We start from the raw sequence: 14,090 nt of genomic DNA on the forward strand, positions 1-14,090 counted from the left end.
ATCCAATCTGTTGATTAATGATCGAGCGTTACGAGCAGCAAGACTTCCGCTCCATCACACCGTTCATGGAAAAGCTTTTTTCATGCTTTATTTAACAGAGTCATTTTGATTAGTGTGGAAATATACTTTGAGAGGCACAATGACTGAATCAGACCTGTCAGTGGCTTTTACCTACAGAGGGAGGATCCTGACAAGACAGGCAGAGGCAGGCGGGAAGGTGGCTGCTCAGGGAGAAATACTGTATGTCCCCATGTCCTTATCTCTCTGTTAATGGTATACATTTACACATTACTCAACATTACTCCTTCAGTGATGTTATTACAGCTTGATCATTAAATAATAGTACATTTGGGTGTCCGACATTAAAGTGGCAATAATTACGGAGCAACACTACAGGTGAGTAGAGCAACAATCATGAGATATCACAATGAAGCTACCTTATTTAATGGATAAAAACTCAATCAAATATTCTTTTGAATTACACGTTTTAGGAAAAGACATTTTTATTATGCAAATGATGCATTAAACCGAATTAAATCCGATAATTAATATACATTTCTGGAAAGGAATCTGAAAAGAATCCTGCATTTACTTGGACACTTTCAACATTCCCTGCATCATTTAGCTTATTGTATTTTTTCCCTCTTTCTGACATGTATATAGTTAACTCTGTTTCATTGTGCACTATCACATTTTTACATTTTTAAATGTTATTTTGTCTTATGTCGTATATATAATATGTTGCATTGTTGGAGGAGCTCAGAACCGAAGATTTTTACTGCCATAACTACACTGTAGCTACTGTCACATTTAAATGTCAATTTTATGAATAAAAGGTACTATAACTAAGGTTGTGTTTGAAATACGTACAAGCCCCTCTCTAAAAACTTTCACACTTTAGGTAATCATCTTTACATAAAAAAATATCCCTACCATAAATTCACTATCATGGGGCAGAGTGACCACCTGAAGACAATCAGTAGTTTTCTAACACTCATGCACCGGGCAGCAAAATGCTCTATTACCACACTTTAACCATGTAATCACTTAGCAATAATAAACTGAATCTGAACTGATTTAAATAAGACCCTTTACCTAAAATACAAACTAATGTATGACAACCAAGGGACTGTCCTTCATTTCCATATTCCATTCTTCCACATTTTTCCAAACTTCTCCTCCTCACAGAATGCCTGTGAGAAAGGAAACAACACAAGCCGACTACCGGCCTTAACATTTGCCATTCCAACAATCAATCAATCCTCCGACCACTACAAGAGGGCTCGACGTTTATGGGTTTTGCTCAGTCAGACGGCTTGACTGGTTGCTATCGATTTACGCCCTAGCCTCAAATGTCAATACCACCTCTTTTGGGTTGTGTCACAAAAAAAAGGAAAAAATCCTCTTCATTGATCACAGTGGAGGGTGAGCAGGTGGCTCTCTCGCAGTGTGCCACAACAATTGGAAACAGCGGTTGGAACGCTGCCTGAAATGTTAGACAGGAAATTCATGGTCCAGTAGGTCACCTTTCTGAGTAGACATCTTCACTGACCTGTGGCCACCATTAAGAAGATCGCTGCGCATACACACCATGTGCACAAAAGCACACACACGCATATCTGCTTCTGTTAAAATAGCGTGTTTTGTGTGTTTAGTAAGAAAAAGAGCATACTGAGTGTGTGTTTGGTGATGGAAGGTCAAGTGGAAGGTGAATGCTGAGGCTACACGGCAGGAAAATGTTTTCAGTGGAATAAAAAAAATCAATCTTTTTCTTTAGTCGGACTGAAACAAACTACAAATAAGCGGAATTCCAGTCAATGTTAATTCAAGGGGCAGCTCAAAGTGGGGGAAGAAATTGAAATGGCTTTCTGAATACATACATAAATGAAACATTCATGCCAGATGAAAACAGCAGCGCAGCTACAGTATGTCCCATATTTGTTCTCACAGTGATCTAACTTTGAATATTTATAAGGGGAAAAATAAACATTTCATCTTAAGAGAGCAATTGTAATTTAATGCACAGTTTACAAGGCTATTATATTCAACTGGGCAGAGTCAGTGAAGCATTAGAAAATAAACTGGGCACAATTATTCCATTTTCTGCATGCTAATGAATTGAAATACGATGGGGATGAATTAAACACCAATTCAAAGCAAATATCATATTAATGTTGTTATCAAATAAAAACTATGTTCAGGAGATTTTTACAGATTTACAGGTTGACCTGACAAATCACGGCTAATAATATATCAAAACACAGAACTGCAACTTTTAAAATTGTACATTTTATAAAAGAAAGCATTAACATCAAAAGAAAGATGCTTACCATTTCATGAAATGCAATGTTTTCATAACCCTTCACCCAAAGAGGGATTTTCCAATCGTAGCTTAGCAACCTCTTGGTATTTTATGCATTTAGCAGTACATATTGGGAACACTCTTGGTTATCTTTTTGAATCTTTGTTTGCCTTTCCAAAACCACAAGTATGGATTAACGCGCTGATATTATCTGAAAATATTAACATGACCGGCTAACTAGCTTGCTACTTTTGGCAGTAAGAAAACAGTAACCGGTCTGTCGGACGCTACTTTAGAAGGTTAACATAGTGTAGCTTCTGTTTATTACATTAGTTTGTGCCTCACAGTACAGTTTATCACACTGCGCTGTGCTGGTCCTGTTTGGCTAACGTTAGCTGCTTCGTATTGCTCCTAATTTGATATGGCGCTTATTTTCCAACAACCAGAGTCAACATTACCCAAAATAGCATTATGGCGCACACATCTGTATAAAATAAGGGGTTGCGGATATGTCGTTTGGCATTTTGCTATCGACATCTTGTTTTTTTTCTGCTGAAAGTGACCATATTTGGAGTAGCATGTTGGAGCTGGAGTGGGATACACATTGCTATGCTTCTATCTTGATTGTTAGCTCTTGTATTGACTTGTCGATCACAAGGTAGCCATGCCCCTAAAAGCAAAAACTTGCTTAATGTCTATTTTGCTCTAGAATTTGTAAAAGGAACATCATGCTCTACTGAAGAGGACTTGGTGTTGATCATTCAAGTAGGCGTAGGCATTTTACCCATAGACTTCAATACACCCGGACTGATTTGGCAACAGTTGCAGCCAACCCCCACTGGCCATTAGAAAGGATGCAGGTTAAGGGACTTTTTTTATACATGAAGGCCAAAAATGTTTAACTGAGAAAGGTTTGACTGTATCCAGGGAGCAGTGTTGCATGTCATACCCCTCTCTCTTTTCCTTTGTTTCTTTTATTGTCCCATGATAAAGTGAAAAATGAATTGAAAAAAGGTGAGTCTGATATTACATTTCTCCTTCTCACTACCTCTATACTCTAACAATGCTGGATCTTGATTAACATTTGAATTATAGCGATCATCAACTGTTGAGGATACTGTAGCTCAATGCTGCGATAGCCTCACTCCTTTGGTTGTATATGTGCATATATCAGGGTATCCAGCTAGAATGTTACAAAGCCAACAGACTCATGATGCTAATGTTAGCTCAATCAGCTTCTGGAGCTAGCTGCAGGTGACAAAGGCTGCCTGAAATGTCACCCGAGAAGCCTGCTTTTGTGTTTCTGTATGAAATCAAGAACCCACCGTAAGAGATAACTTTTCATTCAGAAGCTTAAACATCTTTATACTAGTTTGATTCTAGGAATGAAGAACTTTTGACAAACAGCTTAACCCTTAAGTGAGGGATCATGTGTCATTGTAGCTCTACTCCTACAGTGTTTTCTTATTAAGTGGTGTCTGCTGCTAGGAGAGCATCACACAATCACCAGTCCATGTCCTCTGCATCAGCATTATTTTGTTGCCTTCACAGGAGTTGGCCAACTTCTCTTACTTCATGCTTGGAGAGGCAGAGATGGGAGACAAAGAGCCTCCTCTTCGTAATCATCATGATAAACGATGAAAGCACTTTTCCCTTCTAAGTGTCATTCTCGAACGGAGAAAAATCTTTTCCACTTTAGATTGGGGTGTTTGAAGTCGCTCTCTGTCTTCTTGTCTCATTAAACATAAAAGAATGAAATAAAAATTCAAATGAACTGTTTACCCTGTTACTTTAAAATGTGTAATTTACCCTCACTCTGCGAGAGAACTCTCAATTACAGTGGGTTGGCTCTCCTAGATCCGTTTAGTGTATTTTCTATAACAAACCCCTATTAATCATTTCAGAGATCAAAGTGACACTGCAGAAGAATTTTAAATATTTAAATCTTCACTATTCAAATCTTATATCAGATCAAAGAATTTTGCTTTAATTTCGCGCGGCACATTGCCAGTAGATACAGAGACGTACACAGAGATGCACACAAACTCCAATTAAATATTGCAAATTTCTGTAAATCTCCATAACATTTTCATATCTGAGCAGGCCTCACACTGGGAGCATCTGAACCGCTGAGGAGGAGGCAGCTCCTCTCGTAAATTGATTATTAGGGCTGGTCTTCAGATGTGGATGACAAGTAACTTAAAAGTACATGCCATTTATGATGGGATGTTAGAAAAGGTGGGATATGTAAATAGGTAGGCCACCATTGTCACTGGTGTGGAGATGATGCTATAGATTAGATACAGCGAGGCATACTTAACTTTTCTACTTTAATATGGAATGATTTCACGTGTGTTTACTGTCAAGCATGGCTCTGACATCATGTCACCACATCATTAAGGGATTTCTGTTTCATAATACTGATAATAATCACAGTCAAATACTTTTGCAGATACTTTTACTGCATACTCGATCATTCTTTGACTGAATTTCCATTTAACTGCATCTGTAAATGAAATGTGTAGTGGGATCATGCGTGGTACATAGGCCTACTGCTACTTCATGTTTCTGCTCCTCCGTAGTTGAAGGGCAAATTTATTAATTTATTTTTGTATCCACCACATATTTTTGCCGGCTGGCAGCTAGTTTTGTAGTTATTCACGGATTTTAATTTTCCTCTCAAAACCTGTGGTCCTTTAAATTGACTTGTGCAGTAAAATTAATCATAATTATACTGACTGATTGCAGCCTTACTAAGTTGTAAAGTACCACTATTGCTTTAATGCATTATTGATGATATAATTTGAAAAATATACAAAAAAAATGACATGCTTCTCTGCATTGAGAAAGATTTTCTTGTCATACTTAACATTAATTATGCTAATTTCCTAAACAGCTTTATATGTTTAACTAATACGTTTACGAGTGCAGGACTTTAAGAAGCACTACACTGCAGCAACGATGCATCTGAGTAGTTCCACCGACATGGAGCCATCTCACAACGTCCCTATCGATATAAGAGTCCAGTCATTGGATTATCCATGCACTTCAGAGTTTTTCCCATTCATTCATAATTCAAAATGTCCAATTTCAAGCTGTATTTCTAAACAATACAAGCAAAACTGCTATATTATACAAAGCCACACATGAAATACATCTCAGGTTTTTAAAATTGCTAAACTGCAGGTGGTCAGCCATGAGGCAATGAGTCAATATATTTGCTATAACATTACAAATCTGCTGTGTATGAGCCAGGTATACACACTGGCAGGTATTAATGAAGCTAAGATAATGATATGACACAGTTTGTGATTCAGCTGAATGCAAAACACAATTGAACCTTGATGAGGGATAAGGATTTCCTAACTTCAAAAAGGTTATTTCATAATTTGTATCACACTGGGGCAGGTAGAGCTGGTAACAATTGAATAACTTTGGTTTGTTATTAATACATCCTTTTCTCAATCAATAGAGGTCTGCTGTCTTTAAAGACATTTAGGTTAGTTAAATACATCTCAGGGGACGGCAGGCACGTTCAACACACAGGTCCTTTCATGGAATGTGGGATGGATCAACTCTCCACATCTGACATCAGGATATTTTATACAATATACAAGCACATATTTACATTTTGAGAACAACATTCTTACTATTTCATATTTGAATTATTCAGCTGAGTTATGGTTGTGGATGATGCTGTCCAAGGTCCTGAAGTCTGCTTTTTGTCAGATCCCTCATAATTACATGGAATGTTTGATGGTTTTCGTTAAAAATCTAACGTAAGACCCATTTTTCCTCATTTGGAGTTGGATTGAACAAGTTATCATGAGCTGCCCTGTATATCAGAATTGTTTTTTATGTTCTTTTCCTTTGTGGTTATGTTCTGCAATGATGCCACTATTAAGAAAACACTTTTATTTAATCTGTTTTTGCATATTTGTGTCTATTCATCTGAACACAAATGCTTAAAATGTAATACAAAATATCTAATGCCCCTGTGGTATACAATACATACGATTATATAGGTTTAGAAAATACTCTTTCAAATTGATGGCACAGTTCAATGTATTTAAGGCCTGTCATGTTCCATTTTTGTTGAAATGAGTCATTGTCAGAAGGTATCTTTTGGTGAATTATGGAGAATTCAACTGATTGAATAAGACTCATTCTGTGAAATAAACACTTACATTTTAATTTGGGATATTTTCTTTCATCTAGTCTGAAATAAGACATATAATGGAAGCAAAGTAAGAAGCCCAACTCTCATAATATAAAGAACAAATGTAATATTTTTACCAGTAGATGCAGCATATTGAATTTTATGTTTATGTAATATTTAATATTTGTATTTTATCTTTATCGGACATATGACTGTAATTTCTTACTTTTATATATGTTGTTTTATCTTAATTGTAAATGTTGACCACTTGTGTTTTTTATATATTTTATTTAATTTCATGTTTTTTGATTTTATGGTATTTATTTTTATTCTAAAATGCAAAAACACAAAATCTCCCCCTGGGATTATTAATGTTTGTGATTGTAACTCTGATTCTCTATTGATTGAAAAATTGCAATTATCAGTGTTAGTCATGAGTGACAGAGATCACTTCTCCCTGACACCTCCTCTATCTCACCCTTGCATCTCTCCTATGTGCCGCTAACAGTTAAAACCCTCCAGAGCCGCAAGAGCATGGCATTATTCCCCAGAAACCACGTCTAGATGACGCACATTAGGCTGGATTGCTGAGGATGGAGGCTCATCCATCTCAGTGTCACTGATCTCCGTTCCTGATGACGATGATGGAAGATATCAAATCTCCTCCCTGTTGATCTCACCTTCACCTCTGCTCTCTCTCCTCTCTCATTGTTTGCCCCGGGCCTGCTCCAAGCCTCAGGGCGATCAGCTGCTCCCAGACTCCGATATCATTTAACAAATACTAAGGAAAAGGTGAGAACACCAGTTGAAAAAGTAGGTGAAATAAGATAGGAAATTATAAAATTGAGCTTTTTTGAGAGAAATGCAAGGTGTTTTAGCAGCATCAGAATAAATCAGAAACACAGAGATACAAATTATTCAAATAAAATAAAATAAGATGAACATGTAGAAGAAATATCAAGAATGACATAAGTTAATCTCTAAACCAGTGCAAATATTATCAATAATATGTTCAGGTCTTCTTGAAGGGTTACATGGTTAGCCCCTGATTGTGCAGGCTGATGGCTAAAATAACAACAGAAGAACAGAAAGCAACATGAGTGCCGCTAAAACAGCTGTACCAAGCCTTCAGGTCTGTCTTGCAAAATAAATTAAGAGTATGATACCGAATGCAATAGGTGCAATAGAAATATATAACCCTGTCTAATTAGACTGTGACATGATATGCCTCGCAAAGTAATTGCCGTTGTGTCCCTGTCAAGCTGTCTCATTATCAGTGCAAATTGGATGGATCTCTCCCAATCAGATTAGCTGTGAGCGATCAGACTCCTCAGAAGAGCGCGGCAGCCTGGCAGGTGGAATACCTCCATTTTACTCAAGAGGTGGCCATGCAAATCAGTCAGCTGGCGCACCGCTCCAAGGAGTTCCCTGTGAAAATTGCATGGAAATTTCGAAATAACGGAAGGCATGACACCCCTTTGAAAAATGCAAAAGTGAACAGATGGATGTGTGCCACCCAAAGCTCTCATTGAGTCGGGCTAATGCTACCCCTTTGACTACGATCCCTGCTTGATGTTCCCTTTTTCCTATTGTGTTTTTCCTTTTGCAATGGGAGGAACATTTTCCCTGTGGATTGGGAGGTTTTCATGAGCAGGCAGATGGATAAAATATTGTTGACATTAAACTGTTCCTCTTTAAGGGAATTGTTGTGACAAGGTGGAGCTCCCATCACTCGAAATAGCAGCTGTATGCTGTTTACAAAGAGGCCCAAAGCAATGTTTGTTTCCATTGAAACGGTGGCAACTTATTCTGTCTTTGTAATGAAGCGGCTTCTGGCATTATGTGTCTGCTCTCACATCTACTGTCATCGTGAGACAATGTTTCTGTAGCAACAGTGTTAGTGTTGTTACAAACTCACAATTTCTGTTGCGATCACAATGTTTCTTTAATTATAACCACAGCCTTTCTACTTTTCTTTATGTGCTCATTCTTGTTAGGGAGTGTATGCAAATTATCGGGGTGTCTTCATTTCTTTAAAGCAAGGCCCACCAAATGTATACTTTGCATTTGTCTATAGACCCTTCCCTTGAATCACTATATTCATTATACTATCTAAAAGTGATATTAGATCAAATCAGTACTACTCATTAAAATGTTCAGAGCTTTAGCCCTATTGATATCGGTTTCATCAAACAAATACACCTTTTCGTTTTTTTCTGTAGACCAAATGCTAGTAGATTTTCACAGCCTGAGAACCGACAACATTGATTATGGTTCATTTATTTTCTGGAAACCATGAAAATAGCATGTGTTTACACTAAAGTGCAAATGCTTAAAATGGCTCTTCTGGTTTGAAACGGGCTCTAGATTAAACAGCAGATATAATAGAAGGATTCGTTTTATACATTAATGGCTATGGGATCAAAATTGTTTTAATGAATTTCAATGGGAACATTTGTGTCTGTATTTTGGCTACACACTGCATTGTAGACTTATTATAATTGCTTAAGTTGAACTATCAAACTGTTTGACGTATACAGCCAAAACAACATTAAAATATTCCCCTAGAGAGTTCAAATGTAACAACAGCCTTACTTTAGTAAAGACAAAAAACCCTTACCCTTTTTTTCATTCCCATTCACACCCTAACCATTTGTGTACAGTCCTTACTGTTCAGAGAGGGGGTCGTTCGGTTGTACTGTCTATCTGTTGTTTTTGTAAAGGCTGTTAAAAACAAAAACTGGGCTTACTTGATCGACCCCTTGGGAGGAGCTGCAATGATTTGTCAGTGTGAGGTCTCAGGCAGGAAGTCCAATCAATGCGCAGGCCTGGGCTCTTAATTACTGCTCCTTTTGCCACTGTAAGGAGAAATCAATGATGTCAAGTATTCAAAGCAAGAGACAAGGCTGCTGCACACTACATAGAGCACACACACTTCACAGAGTCACATCTGAACAACAGAAGCCCTCCTCTAGTGAACACACTCCTTCCTCGGCACACACTCAGGCAGTCAATTTAGAGGTGTTGTTATAACGACGATAACATAATCCAAAGTGACGACTACAGGAAAGAAGATGAATGTCAAACAATCAATCAAGTAACTCAAGACTGATGTATTGATCCAATAATGTATATTGAAAGAACCTATGAACGTAATTTCAAACATGGCTTTAAAAAGTCCTTGAGTTTTATTTTGAATAAAAAGCCTTAAACTACGATTGATTTACGGGTGATTTATACATTTCTATGCATCACAAAGTGTTTCTTTTATACTTTTATTGAAGTGAATATGGTCTCTTGTAGAATATGTAAGCGTTCCTTTTGTTTTATGAGTTACATTTCTACAAGCGTTGTATATCAAAGTTTACTTGTTAAGGCTATGTAGAATTTCATAGAGAAATCTATATACAATATTTTATTCTTTGAGTTCATGTCTGATGTTTTATCCAGGACTATTAGGAAACAGGTCTCGGTTAAAATACAATCCCCGATGTGCATGAGAAAATGTCTCTTTTTTCAGGATATTGATAATATCTGAGTTATAAGGTTAGCTCCTTTATTATGTATTTTCATACGCACATACATACAGAGAAACAGTTGTTGACAATATTAAACTTAGCTCTCAGGCTCTAACAATGATAACTAAATAGGTATGAAACCAGATTGTGTAATTCTAAACTAAATCAGATACCAAACATAGTTTTTATTTTATTTAAGAAGGATTAAATAAACGTATAAAAATATGAAATACCATAAATATATCAAATAACAATAATAAAATAAACCAAACAGTTATTGTAAATAAAAAAATAGTGATTTTTATAGAAATGTCATAAATATATGTACATAAAGATAAGTATTAATATATGTTTCAACACCAATAAATACGAAAATGAAGGAGTTTTAAAACAAAATAAAATAAGCTGGTGAAAGATAAATTATGATAAAATAAATTAAGTAAAATAATCAGTATTTGTTCGTTCTTTCCTTGAAACAATGTAACTTAATAACCATTGATTAATTAAGTAAGAATGCTTTTTCTATTGTCAGATTTTTTTGAGGTAAATGATCACTTTTTACTTTTCCTAACCGTGTTCCATGTTCTTGCCAGCGCTCACAGAACATGTTACTGACAGGACCACAGAATTAATCATTTATTCATATAGTGCTCATGCAAAATCTTTATTACATTTGAAGTTTTACTCCTGCCGTACAGCCAGATTCAAACTCTGCGCACAGCTTCCACGTTACTATTCTTCTCTCCTTTATTAATACTGTCTGTCTAATGGCTGCTTTGCAGGCTTCACTATGGTGGATGATGAAATTTTCATGACCAATGAACTATTCCGCTTTCACATTAAGGCCCCACGAAGCTGGAAGATGTGCAGATCATCCACCCTCATTAATGTATGCATCGGTCCACCCATGATAGAAGTGGGGATGTGTCTCACGCTACAACACAATCCACCATAAAAGAAGAGCGGACACAGAGGGAACACTTGTAATGTGACGCCTCTCTTACTCTGAGCATAGGGACTGCAGTTCAGACATCTGAGAGCAAGAGGAACATGTCCTGTCTTCAGCCCAGAGCTGCGTGATTCAAACTGCGGACACTTTATAAATCACATGTGGACCTTTATATCATGTGTCTCCCCCTCTACTTCACTGGAGTTGTGGCTCTGTTCTGAGTAAAACACACAGTGTAAGCTGCTTTTCTCTTTTATTTGGCATCCTTCGGTTACAACTTATCTACAGGATTTGTAAAATGACAGATCTAATGCATATTTGTTTTATCAGATAAGTATTTATTGATGAATCCATGGTAAAACGAGTGCTCCTGTGAAGCCACAAACACAAAATGGCTCTCATTCTGAGATATCAAATAAGTTGCTGTTTGTAGTTAAAAATAACCAACGAATGATTATTGAGCCCTCTGAATAAAGTCTAGTTCAAACATCTGATCATTTGCTAATCAAAATACTATTTCATCATCCCCAGCTGAGCAGTGACACCACATCCATGCTTACATTGCTTTGTATTTAATCGATAAGAAAACAAGTCAGAAATGTGCTATATGTAAATATGAGAACAGTCACACAGAGCAAGAACTGACCCCTGACCCCTGACCAGGCGATAATATGGTGTGACTCTTTAGCACTGGGCTAACTGTTTCTCATCCTGGGGTCAGAGGCCATCTTGATTTAAAGGGATATAAGACAATATTTTTAATATGCAATTGCCTTCTTTCGAAGGATTTTATAAATGCATTTGTTTCTGATAACAATGTTATTCATAAAGTTTAGATTCTTATTAAACCTTTTTGAAATGTCACAGGATAAGGTTACAGGGTAGGCTTGAACCTAAGCTGCTATATCACAGCGCTTCCCCTTTCTAGCCTGGTGCGTCATACAATGATGAGCAGTTAAAACAACCAGAGAGCTAATAGACCATCGTGAATTTGTCGAGACAAAGTATTTTAAGTATGAGCAACTAAAGGGTAGAATATAGTATGATAGACTCATAGCCTAGGAAAGGAGAAATGGAAATTGAAAAAAAGCCTTTCTCAATCTCGATCCCTCTCTTTTTTAATATCGTAAATGATCAAATGCCAGTAGAAACCTCCACTTCTTCTTCTTTGTTTATTGCATGCCACGTGTAAGACGTTAAACTTCAGACCAAATTACCTTTCACTTGGCTGGATTCTTAATATTTTCCCTCCAAACCGGTTTATAAAAAAAGTTCTTCTCACTTTTTCTTGCAACATTTCAAAGGTTTGGTTAACGTTAGCTTGCCAAATGAAATGAAGCGGATTGGGGTACGGTCGAATAGTCAGTTTATTTTAGGAAGGTTCCTAATGGAGTGAAATGACCCGGAAGTACCTCAGTGGCCGTCATGATAAGAACTGTTCGAGTTCTCTAGATGATAGGAAAGGAGCTCTGAAACGTCCTTTATAACCTGCTTTATCTTAGGAAACACACTGGACCTTCCTTTACGAAAGGAAAGGAGAAAATGCTGTCCCACAATGCCTTGCGGGCGCAACATTTGCGGTGACACAGCCTTCGGCCGTTCACGGAAACAGCCGATCGTGACGGAGAAATGCGCTTCATGAAAGTTACAATAGTTATTAAGCAGTTCAAAACGTATGCCGTAACAGAAGGAGAAATATGAACGTTACATTTTTACTGAAATGATTAAAGTCCACATTTCAGTGTTTACTGAGCTGTGTGGGGTCTGAAAGGTTTTAAAACATGTTTGAGTTGTGATATACAAAGTGATAGGTTAAGGCATAACAAACACATTTGTATTTATTCATAAATATTTCATATAATCATACGTATTGGGATTCATGTGGGTTAATACGTGAGCTTGAGGGTGAGGGTGACAAACAGAAGTTTCACTTTCCTTTTTTATTTCAAATCCAGCCTTTGTAATGAAGAATATATGTCTCTCTGTTGTCCTCGTTCATAAAGCATAAACAGCACCATCAGAGAGCACGGTGCAGAGGTCTTTCAGTAGTCCACTTTATAGAAGCTGTAGTTCCCCACAGCAGAGGCACATTTTAACGTCCTTCATCATAAATATGTGGGATAGTGTAAGTGCAGTCTGATTCTCAAAGCACCGCAGCCTCTTTTCCTAAATCCTTTAGAATTATCCTATCCACTATTCCTTAACCGTGTGACGTTTCACACAAAGGTTAAGGAATAGTAGATAGGAATAGACGATAGGAGCTGATTTTTAGACAATTCGACCGTACCCAGGGTGTTGGTTCTGGGCTACAAACGTTGGGATTTTATAGTCTAATGAATCTCCAACTAAAAACAGCAATATATTGTGGGTACTTATAGATTAAATGCAGCAGCTGACTGACACAAACAGTACATATAATTAAAGAAAATGTAGATGTCATAACAGTCTATAGTATATTTATATTTATTTTGTCTATAGTGACTGTATTATAGTGAATTTACTGTCTTCTGTTCATAATGTTTATACCTCTATATAATGATAATAGTGTGAATACCTTAGTTTGCCTCTATATATCAGATGTGTTCATTTTGATTATAGTAGACATCACTCTGCACATTACTGCTTCTTTTGCACTTCTGGTTAGCTGCTAACTGACTTTCATTAGTACTTGTACTTGTTTATTAGTATTTTACTGTGCATTGAAAATACAGTTGAATCAAATCTGATCTAAATCTAAGACCTAAAACCCATGCTCTCTGTCAGTGCTGACTGCTACCGATTATCCAGACTGCATAGAGACTTCCTGTTTCCTCCTGAATGCTGCTTTTTTGACTGGAGCAGATCACTAACCAGCTCCTGTCATGTCAGCAGCTCTTACACTGAGATTTACATGTGTGTTAACACAGCCATTAGCACACAGTGGACAGACCTGGACGTCCCTGCATTCATAACTACATGCATTAGCAGGTACATGATGTTAAACAGTGACTGGGTGCCAACACTGATATGAGCGGGACACTTATAACAGGATTAATGACAACAGACTGCAGTGAATCCTACAGGAATCATTTATATGCTCAACATGAAAAGTATCTTGAATTAACAATGTAAATGCATCATTAGCACATTAGAGTGTAAGAATAGCGTGACTTGTTACACTAA

The sequence above is a fragment of the Eleginops maclovinus genome, chromosome 9, assembly GCF_036324505.1.
Source record: "Eleginops maclovinus isolate JMC-PN-2008 ecotype Puerto Natales chromosome 9, JC_Emac_rtc_rv5, whole genome shotgun sequence".
NCBI classification, from domain to species: domain Eukaryota; kingdom Metazoa; phylum Chordata; class Actinopteri; order Perciformes; family Eleginopidae; genus Eleginops; species Eleginops maclovinus.